The sequence below is a fragment of the Bombina bombina genome, chromosome 1 (genome assembly GCF_027579735.1).
Source record: "Bombina bombina isolate aBomBom1 chromosome 1, aBomBom1.pri, whole genome shotgun sequence".
NCBI classification, from domain to species: Eukaryota; Metazoa; Chordata; class Amphibia; order Anura; family Bombinatoridae; genus Bombina; species Bombina bombina.
Window position 1 is genome coordinate 1,151,499,365 of NC_069499.1, and position 9,323 is coordinate 1,151,508,687.

Sequence of the window (9,323 nt, forward strand, 5' to 3'; positions counted from 1 at the left end):
AAGATATGTGTGCAAATGAGTCACTAGTGATTAAGACATTTGCAGAGCTAAGGACTAATTTCAATTTACCAAAAACGTCTTTCTATGCTTATCTCCAGGCACAACATTGGATTGGATCTTTACGAGCAGAGGTTGAAAACTTTACGTCATTGGGAGATTTAGATGATGTAATTAAACTATATCAAGCTGGGAAAAGCTCCATTTCAATTTTATATAACTTACTTATTAAACATAGTGGGCTGTTGCATATTGAGGATTTAGAAAGGAAATGGAATAAGTTCCTCCCAAATGCCAATAAAGATCATATTTTACAAAGTTTTAGATTAATTGATCAAACTCAAGTTTTTGTAGATTGGAAGGAATCCCATTTCAAGTTAATAAATTTAGCATATGTCACACCAGCTAAGATGTCAAAATGGTATAAGACAGAAGTTAATTGCCCTAAATGTAATGCTAAAGATGCAGATGAAATACACTGTTTCTGGAATTGCCCTAAAGCGTCCCAGTTTTGGAGCAAAGTGTGTTTTTGGATGAATAAGGTAAATCCTTGCAATTTCAGTTTTGAGTCAAGACATATCTTTTTCCTTATAGGGCAGGAGGAACCCTATGTAAATACTAGGCTCATAAATACATCGATTTTAGTAGGACGTAATGTTTTGCTTAGGAATTGGAAATCCCCACGTGAACCTAAATTCAAGGAGTTTGTAAATAAAGTTTATAATCAGATTACTATGGAACAATTTAATTTGAGAGATGCCCATGATAAGTCAATACAAAGATTATTTTCTAAATGGGAAAAGGTTATATTAACCTTACCTATAGTTGCTCAATTACAGTTAGTTGCCCCATTAAGGGACTCCAGTTGGTTTGTACAGCAACTAGAACTTAGTTTATTTTCTCCCGAGTGGAAGGTTTAATTACCCTATATGGGGACCCTTATATGGGGGTTTTTGTGTTTGCTTTCTGCCTCCCCTTCCATCCTGAGGTCGGGCCGACTGACCAGTTTAGGAAGACCTAGGCAGTTTACTAGCTGTAAATTCCTAGAAGCTATTTTGTTTCTGTATATATTTAAGTTCTTGTCGCATGAGGTGTAATAAGTGATAATTTATTGTTGTTATTGAAGAAATGTTTTACCCCCTATTATGTAAGCAAGTGATTATAACTGATATCCTAATTTTTTTCTGTACCCCCGAATGATATTTCAAATAAAAATAAAAAAATAAATAAAAAAAATAATATAAATGCAATGCTACACTAAACTATTAACCCCTTACGCACCTCCACCTCTGCGCAACCTAAGCACGCTACACTATAAACCCCTAGTCTGACCTAACCTAATCTCCTAACCACCCCCTTACACTACTTAACTACCTAACAGCTAACACCACAGACATCTAAGCTAACACCCCCTAAGTTACAAAAAATAAAAAAACATTAAAATTACTCAAAATAAAAAAACACGTTACCAAAACAAAAAAGAAAACACTATTAAAAATACAAAACCCACAGTTATGCCTATAATAAAACTAAAAAAAATAACCCCATTCTACAATAAAGGTAACCTCCCCTCCCCCCAAAAAAGCCTATCTAAAAAAACCTACTCTAAAAATTGCCCTGAAAAGGGCATTTGGTAGGGCATCACTCTTAAGTAATTTCAGCTCTTTAGCCCATAAAAAAAAAAAAAAAGCTATTCTTAAAAAAAACTATCCTAAAAAAAACTTAAAGAAAACTCCTATCCAAAAAAAAATTGCCCTGAAAAGGGCATTTCGTTGGGCATTAAGTGAACATAACTCTTTTGCCCAATAGAAAAGCCCTACACTAAAAATAATCCTAAATTAAAAACAAAACTTAAAGTTTAAAAAACAACCCTATCCTAAAAAAGATTGCCCTGAAAAGGGGATTAGGTTTGGGCATCGTCCTTAGAAGGGAATTTGGTAGAGCAGTGCCCGAAAGTGAACTAAGCTCTTTTGCCCATAAAAAAGCCCTATACTAGAAAAAATTCTAAAACATTTACACTTACTAGCGTGAATATCAATACCATTATGACGAGCTAAATGCACGTGGAAAGCACATTCATGCTTTAATGAGTTACAGCATAACCGCTAATAGAAGATCAAGCAACAAAATTAAAGAAAACTAGTTAGAAGGATCACTCAATGCAGTAGAATTACATAATTAACAAGAGCATAATAAAAGACAATGATTTAACACTTACTCTGAATTTCAAATAAACAAAGGATTTTTTTCTGGCAAGTTTTATTTTTCTCCCATATTCCGGCCCCCTGTATCATGTGACAGACATCAGCCAATCACAGATTAGTATACGTATACCCTGTGAGCTTGTGCACATGCTCAATAGGATCTTGTTCCCCAGAAAGTGTGAATATAAAAAGAATGTGCAAAATTTGAAAATGGAAGTAAATTGTAAATCTCCCAAACATGACTAAATAGCAGATAATCTGCAGCTTTAGACATCAATTCTGTGCTCTTGTAGGACAATATGTACAGGTAATTGTTTTCAATACAATAAAACGTATATATAGTTAGAGAGATGGAGGAACTATGACCAGAAAGTATAGAGCTATGTCTTAAGCTTTAATTGTTTGTGTGAAGATAAAGAAATCTACGATGTGAGATAAACAAACGGAAATGGAATCTCAGATCATGCTTGATTAAAGTGTCATTTCTATATTATATAAAAAGGAAAGAGTTCCCATCATTGCCACAGAAAACACTCTTGAATCTATCTAGTTAAATAAGCTTGGGGCGTGGGGAGTTAGCTTTTTGTTCTGGTAACTCTTGGACCAAAGTATATAGGGGGGGGGGTAAGTATAGCAGTCTATAGCCACTCTGAGTGACGTGAGGGGGGGAGGGGCAGAGCCTTCTAGGATGACAGAGTAATGTGGTGAGATAAAGAACTATTAAAGAGTATGGGTAACTTTGTTAGATCTCTAAACCATAAAGATGCTATTAGACCTGTTTACTGCATTAACAGGTAGGTAGATATCAATAAATGTAACCTGGTTAGTAATATAGTCAACTGAAAGATAAGACTTGTACTCCAGTAACAATTAGATAATGCCTATTGTATAAGGAAAGCTTGTATAGAACCACACAATGTGGTAAAGATATACTGTATGAAATTCAGACTAGGGAAAGGCAATCTTATATCTTATAGTAGTCTGCATCATGAATCCATACACCTATAGGACTTTAAAATTGAGGCTGAGGAGTTCTATAGTGTCAAAACTCAAGAGAATGCAGAATATTAAGAGACTATGGTCAGAACACTATTGAACAATAATTAATACTGGACTGAAGTCCTTTTAGAGATATAAATATAAGGGCATTGGAAACAATATGTAATGGGGATCTGGTAAATGAGTGCAGAGCTCTTGCAGCGAAGAATCTTTGCAAGGTGGTAAAGTGCGTAGTTTAACTCTTTAAGTCTCCTGAATATCAGAATGTTCCAAAGTATAGGATTAATGGAGTTTTTCAACATTTTGTGACTATATACATATAGGGACTTTAGGGGTAAGGTGCTGTGTGATACCACAAAAGAAACTAAAATATTCAAAATATTAGTCATTTGAACAAGTATAAACTGCACTTAAACATTTACCTGAGCATGTATAAAGAATGACCCAAACCATAGTAGCTGGACAAACCGGTAGTCCAGAGGGAGGATTTAGTATGAGGCGTAGATCTTTTAGAGTTAAAAGTGGGGAATTGACCATAAGTGTTGAAAATATATAGTACATAAATATATAGTAGTGTATATAGTAGTGTAAAACCTTATGTTATGGAAATGAGAAAGCATAGTTTAAATGAAAGTAAGTTGAGGGCTTATGAGGTACAGTGAAGACAACACATATACAATCCATCATCTATAATACTAATAAAATATTGGCATTGTGCCTGGAATCAGTAAGTCAATAGGGAGAATATTATACATTTAGTGGTATGGAGGTTAACTTCTAGAGCTATAAAGGTAGAATAAAAATACAAATATAGTTCCCCCAATCGCAAATATGTAATAGTAGCTCTGCAATGTAGATGGGTCTGTTGTGCATGGTATAATAAACTAAAAACTTAGCCACGCTGTCCTGGCCGCCGACAGCATGGCGTTGTATTTGACTCTGAATGGCTAGCCATGAGATATATTGCAGGAGGTATGGAGTGTGTAGGATTAAATAGGTCTGCCAACTAGACTACGGCACTCATTCACAATTCGCTATAAGTAAGAAATGACGAGCTAGTGCACTTACTATAACTTCAGATTCAGAATAATAAATTGTCAAACCAGCTTATGTAGTTAGTTTGTACAAAAAACAATAACTCTTTTCGGCCCAGCAACAAGCTAGGTTAAGCATTCTGTTAAAATGACCTCCCATAAGACAATTTAAGCTATAATAACAATCTCTTATGTAAGAACCAGGTAGCAGCCCATCTCTTTTCAGGTCTAGATGGTGCATGAAATCAGGGCCGTCTTTAATATTGACTGGACCCTGGGCAAAAATTTTCTTGGCCCCCCACCCCATGCAATTTCGCTCTCCACCTCAACATCCCAAAAAACAACTAAATCGTTTTAAAAAAAATGAAATAAATTGCAATATGTGAAACTGGACCTAAGCAGTACTAATAAGTAAATAAATATATAAATTCCTCCACTGTGGATTCATTTAATATTCTTTTGAATGTGATTCTGGTGTGAGGTTAGCTGATTAAAGAGATTTAGGGCAGCCAACAGGAGCAAAGCAAGGTAAAGACTTGTTCCCCTAACAAACTTCAGTTAGTTGATCTTAGGGCCACAGCAGAAAGAGCAGGGCTAAGGGGACCAGCAGACTGGATGCTGTCTGCCCAAGGCTGCATGGATACAGTGTGAGATGAGTCACACAGCCTCAAGACTGAAGAGAGCAGTGTGTGCAGCTGCACAGATGCTCAAATCCTCACATGCCTGCCGCTTCAGCTTTCTGCTGCATGCGCCTACAGTCAGCCCTACCCAGAAACAATCCCCACCACCAGAGCAGTTACCTGGTAACAGTGGTAACCCCAGTAGGACCTTTTCGGATGCAGTGGGAATGGCTGGATGCCGAGTTAGGGCTTTGCATTCAGTGCTGCACAGTGCACATCTAAAACAGCACATGGCACTAGCTTGGCATGTCACATGACACCGGCACGGTCTGGCACAGTTTTAAAAAAAAAATATATAAGCAGAGTACTTTTGACTGTGACAGTATTAGGACTGAATGTGTGTGTTCCTCATGTCACATCAGCAATCTGGTATGAACCACAAAAAAAAATATATATATATTTTTTTTTTTAGGACTCTTGGGCCCCTCAACAAAGACTGGGACCTGGGCAGCTGCCCCTTTTGCCCTGTGTTAAAGACGGTCCTGCATGAAATGATATACAATAGTATATAACAATTAAGTAAATACTAAACATTAAAATATGTTGACTGCAAAACAAACAGCTCTCAACATGCAACGAATAATATATTTGAAGAGGTATGGTAAAGATTCAAAAGTCTATGTGGTGGGAAACTTTAAGAAAGGTAAGGTAGTATTATGTATGAGCGTTCCTTCTTGTTCCTGAATGTACTGTGTACAAGCGAAAGCCTCAAGTCTCTGGATTATTTGAAGTAAAAGAGAGTCATAGAACAGCAATAGCAGCCTCTCTTTGCAAACTGTAACATCTCAACCGATGCCTAGCCTAGGCGATGACTTCACCAGTTCCGCAAAAGTTAAAAGACTGACTACTTCCTTCACCATGGAAGCATGGTTGTTTTGCTAATGAGGATTCAGCTACAGTGCTGGAAAGTGACTTAGAGTCCATCTCTTGGATCTTAAATGATTTCTTTACCAATATACTCGGGTGTTTTGCAATGGCAATAAGCTGAGTCTCTGTGAGAACGCAGCAGATGTTAATTAGCACAAGTAGGTTAGGTCTATTCTCCTTCTGAATCGGTGTCAACGGCTCAGATACGTCCTGCCTTTTAGATATCTCTGGACCCGCAGCAGTCAATGAAGTGGTAGATGGAGCTGTGTACCCCTGTTGCAGGTCTTCTACTTGAGTTTTCAAGGTAGGTATACTACCCTGTGGAGATTATATGTCCGAGGAGCGCTGTTTGTCACCTGAAAGCGCTGGAGAAGATATAACTGAAATCTCATGTCTGAGATCTTGGAAGTGCACCTCCATGTTTGTTAGTATGTCTGCTAGTGCATTTCTGACCACCTCCAACGTAGCTATGGTGGATACTTGTCTGGGTACAATGCTGAGGAGCAGGAACTAGTTAGAGTGGAAGAGGGGATCCGCAGCCCTGATCTCTCGGTCAATAGAGTATGGAAGTAATTTTTGCGCCCTTTTAAGGTGTAGCCGTATGGGGCTCTTGTATGCAGCTCAAGGGAGGAAACGCATGGCGCTTATCTGCACAGCGTAAATTATCGCTTTGTACTTGCCTTAGGCTTATGAAGTACTTCAGCATATTGTTCCACCTCAGTTATGGAGAGTAGTAGGATGGTGAGAGCAGTTCAATGCTTCCCAAGATCAGGGCCGCTTCTTGAAGGGTGTTGCGTTGGAGTCCCCGCTTAACACAATTGTCCAAATTCCATACCCCTGAGACCACAAGCCAAAGTAGGTACAAATGTAGTAGAGCAGTAAATGTTGTATAAGCTGTGTTCCCAGTGAAGTAAAGATTTTTAGATATATGAACGGGAGCACCAAGAAAACCCGTCCATTCTCTACAAAGGCTAGCTCCGCCCCCATAAAGGTTAATTTTTACTTGAGTGTCCCTTTAATTGAATCTGCAGTGGATCCTATATAAAGGGGGCGTATATGGTATCTTGGTAGCGAACCTTTGGCAAAGCGGAATAGTTGGTGAAACACGTAAGAACACACCCCCTACTGAGCATGTGCACAGAATATACATATATGCATACAGGTGCAATAGATAGGAAATAGACAGAACTTTGAAATTTGTCAGAAAAAAAATGACTACTCATTTAAAGTTCAGTCTAAGTGCTACTGCATTGTGTTTATATTAAGCATTTGTTGATTTTACAAATTTACTGTATGTACTGGTCCTTTAATGTAGCAAGAAATCACTATAATCTATAGTCAACCCAATGTTATAATCTAGCCAATGTTGGACTTTTTTAGTTACAGAAGGTAAGTGTCACGGTGGATTAAAGTGGTGGGGCTTAGTTTTTGCATTTAAAATGTGTAGAGTGGTAATGGTATTTACATTTGCCCTGGTACTTTATACTAGTAATGACTAGAAATAAATAGCCGTGAACAGTGGAATATAGTCAGATGTTGGGCAAATAGCTTGTGTACTCTCTCAACGTTATTAAGTCATCATATTGGCCCATTCTTTTGCTGAATTCGAACTTCCACTATAATCAATGATCTCATACAAAGTTATACAATTATCATTGTGTGCTCATAAGGAGACAATGTATAAAGAAGATCTCTTGTACCCCTTACCTGATTAGGCCTGGAATAATAGACCTGAAAATGCTACAATACTTCATACACCTTCTTATTTGTGCATTATACAACATATATATTAATTTACAGGGCATATCAGCTATATTAATAGTAAAATACACCCAATTGCAGAGATCTGTTATTTATACTGAGGAAAGTGTCATAACTTGAGATGTCCCCATAGCTGAAAAATGTGTTCCTGTTCTCAGAAACTAGTTGCTGAACCTGCAATCCATAAACCTAAAACACATCACTGTATATAGATCCAATACAGATACAAATCCCCAAATCCACAATTCCAAAATTCAGAATTATTCTGAAATCTGGAATTTTTTATAGACCTACTTTATCACATTAGGCAAGTTGCCACCAAGTTGCAAAATTAGAACATGGTAGAGAAGCAACTTTAGTCTCAAAGGCAACTATTTTCACATCTTTAGTAAACATGGAGGCATCAGAGGCCTCATCTAATCCCAGCAGGGAACCAAAGATAGTGTGAAGGGTGGCTCTTGACATGGGGCCACAATATAACAACTTGTCCTATATTGGAGAGAATGATTATGGCATGGTGTGGTGAGAGTGGAGCCGCAGCTTCTAGTCTGGTTCTTTCCTCCTGTTCTACTCTCTGTAGCTCCCCCCCTCCTGCAGCTGCCCAATCCCTGCATCTCAGGACCTGAAGTTACACATGTGTATGATGTCCCTGATGGCATTAATCATGAGGAAGTTTTTTTTTTAAAAAAAGAATAAGTTTTTTATGATCTATGACATTGATTCTTATGTACACATATCTTTATGGAAACTTGATCTGCAGTCACAGTTTCTAAAATAATTACTGTAATTTTAGAGAAATATTGTATTGAATATATTTTTTTGTGCAAGAAGGGGAGTTGTTCCCTTCTTTGGTTTGTATACTTTGGTTTGTTTGTATACTTTTTTATCCTGTCACCCTGGTAGATGTTTTGGACTTTTGATGAGAGTGAAGTCCCCACGTACGTGAATCTACAAGAGCTTGTTGGACATCCCATTCCAAAATCATGTGCATTAACATGAAGTTGGCCACCTCTTTTAAACTATCCCAGTGTTGACTCTTCTGTCTTCTGGGAAGTCTGTCCACAAGATTTGGAGTGTGTCTGTGGGAATTTTTGCAGATTCAGCCAAAAGAGCATTTGTGGTATCAGGCACTGATGTTAGACAAGAATATATGATTTGCAATTGTTGTTCCAATTCATCCTAAAGGTATTTAGTGTGATTGAGGCCACTCAAGTTCTTCCACACCAAACTTGTCAAACCATGTATTCATGGACCTCATTTTGTGCACAAGGGCACAGTCAAATTGGAACAGGAAAGGGCCATCCCGAAATTGTTGTCACAAAGTTAGAAGCACTCAAATGTTCAAAATATATTTGTTTCCTGTAGCATTAAGACTACTCTTCACTAGAACTAAGGTGCCTAACTTAAAACATGAAAAACAGCCAAACAATATTATCCATCATCCACCAAACTTTACAGTAAGCACTATGCTGGTAGGTAGCGTTCTCCTGGCATCTGCCACACCCAGATTTCCACTGCTCCAGCTGTTAATTGGCATTGCACGTTGATGTGAGGCAATTTTACCGCTGCCCAACCATGGAAACCCATTTCAGGATGCTCATGAGGCACAGTTCTTTGTTTCCGGAGGCAGTTTGGAACTTTGCATTGAGTAATGCAAAAGATGACAGGCACATATTTAGCCCTAGGCGCTTCAGCACTCAGCAGCCTCACTCTGTGAATTTTCAAGGTCTACCACTTCATGGCTGGGCTATTGTTGCTGCTAGATGCTTTAACTTCACAAT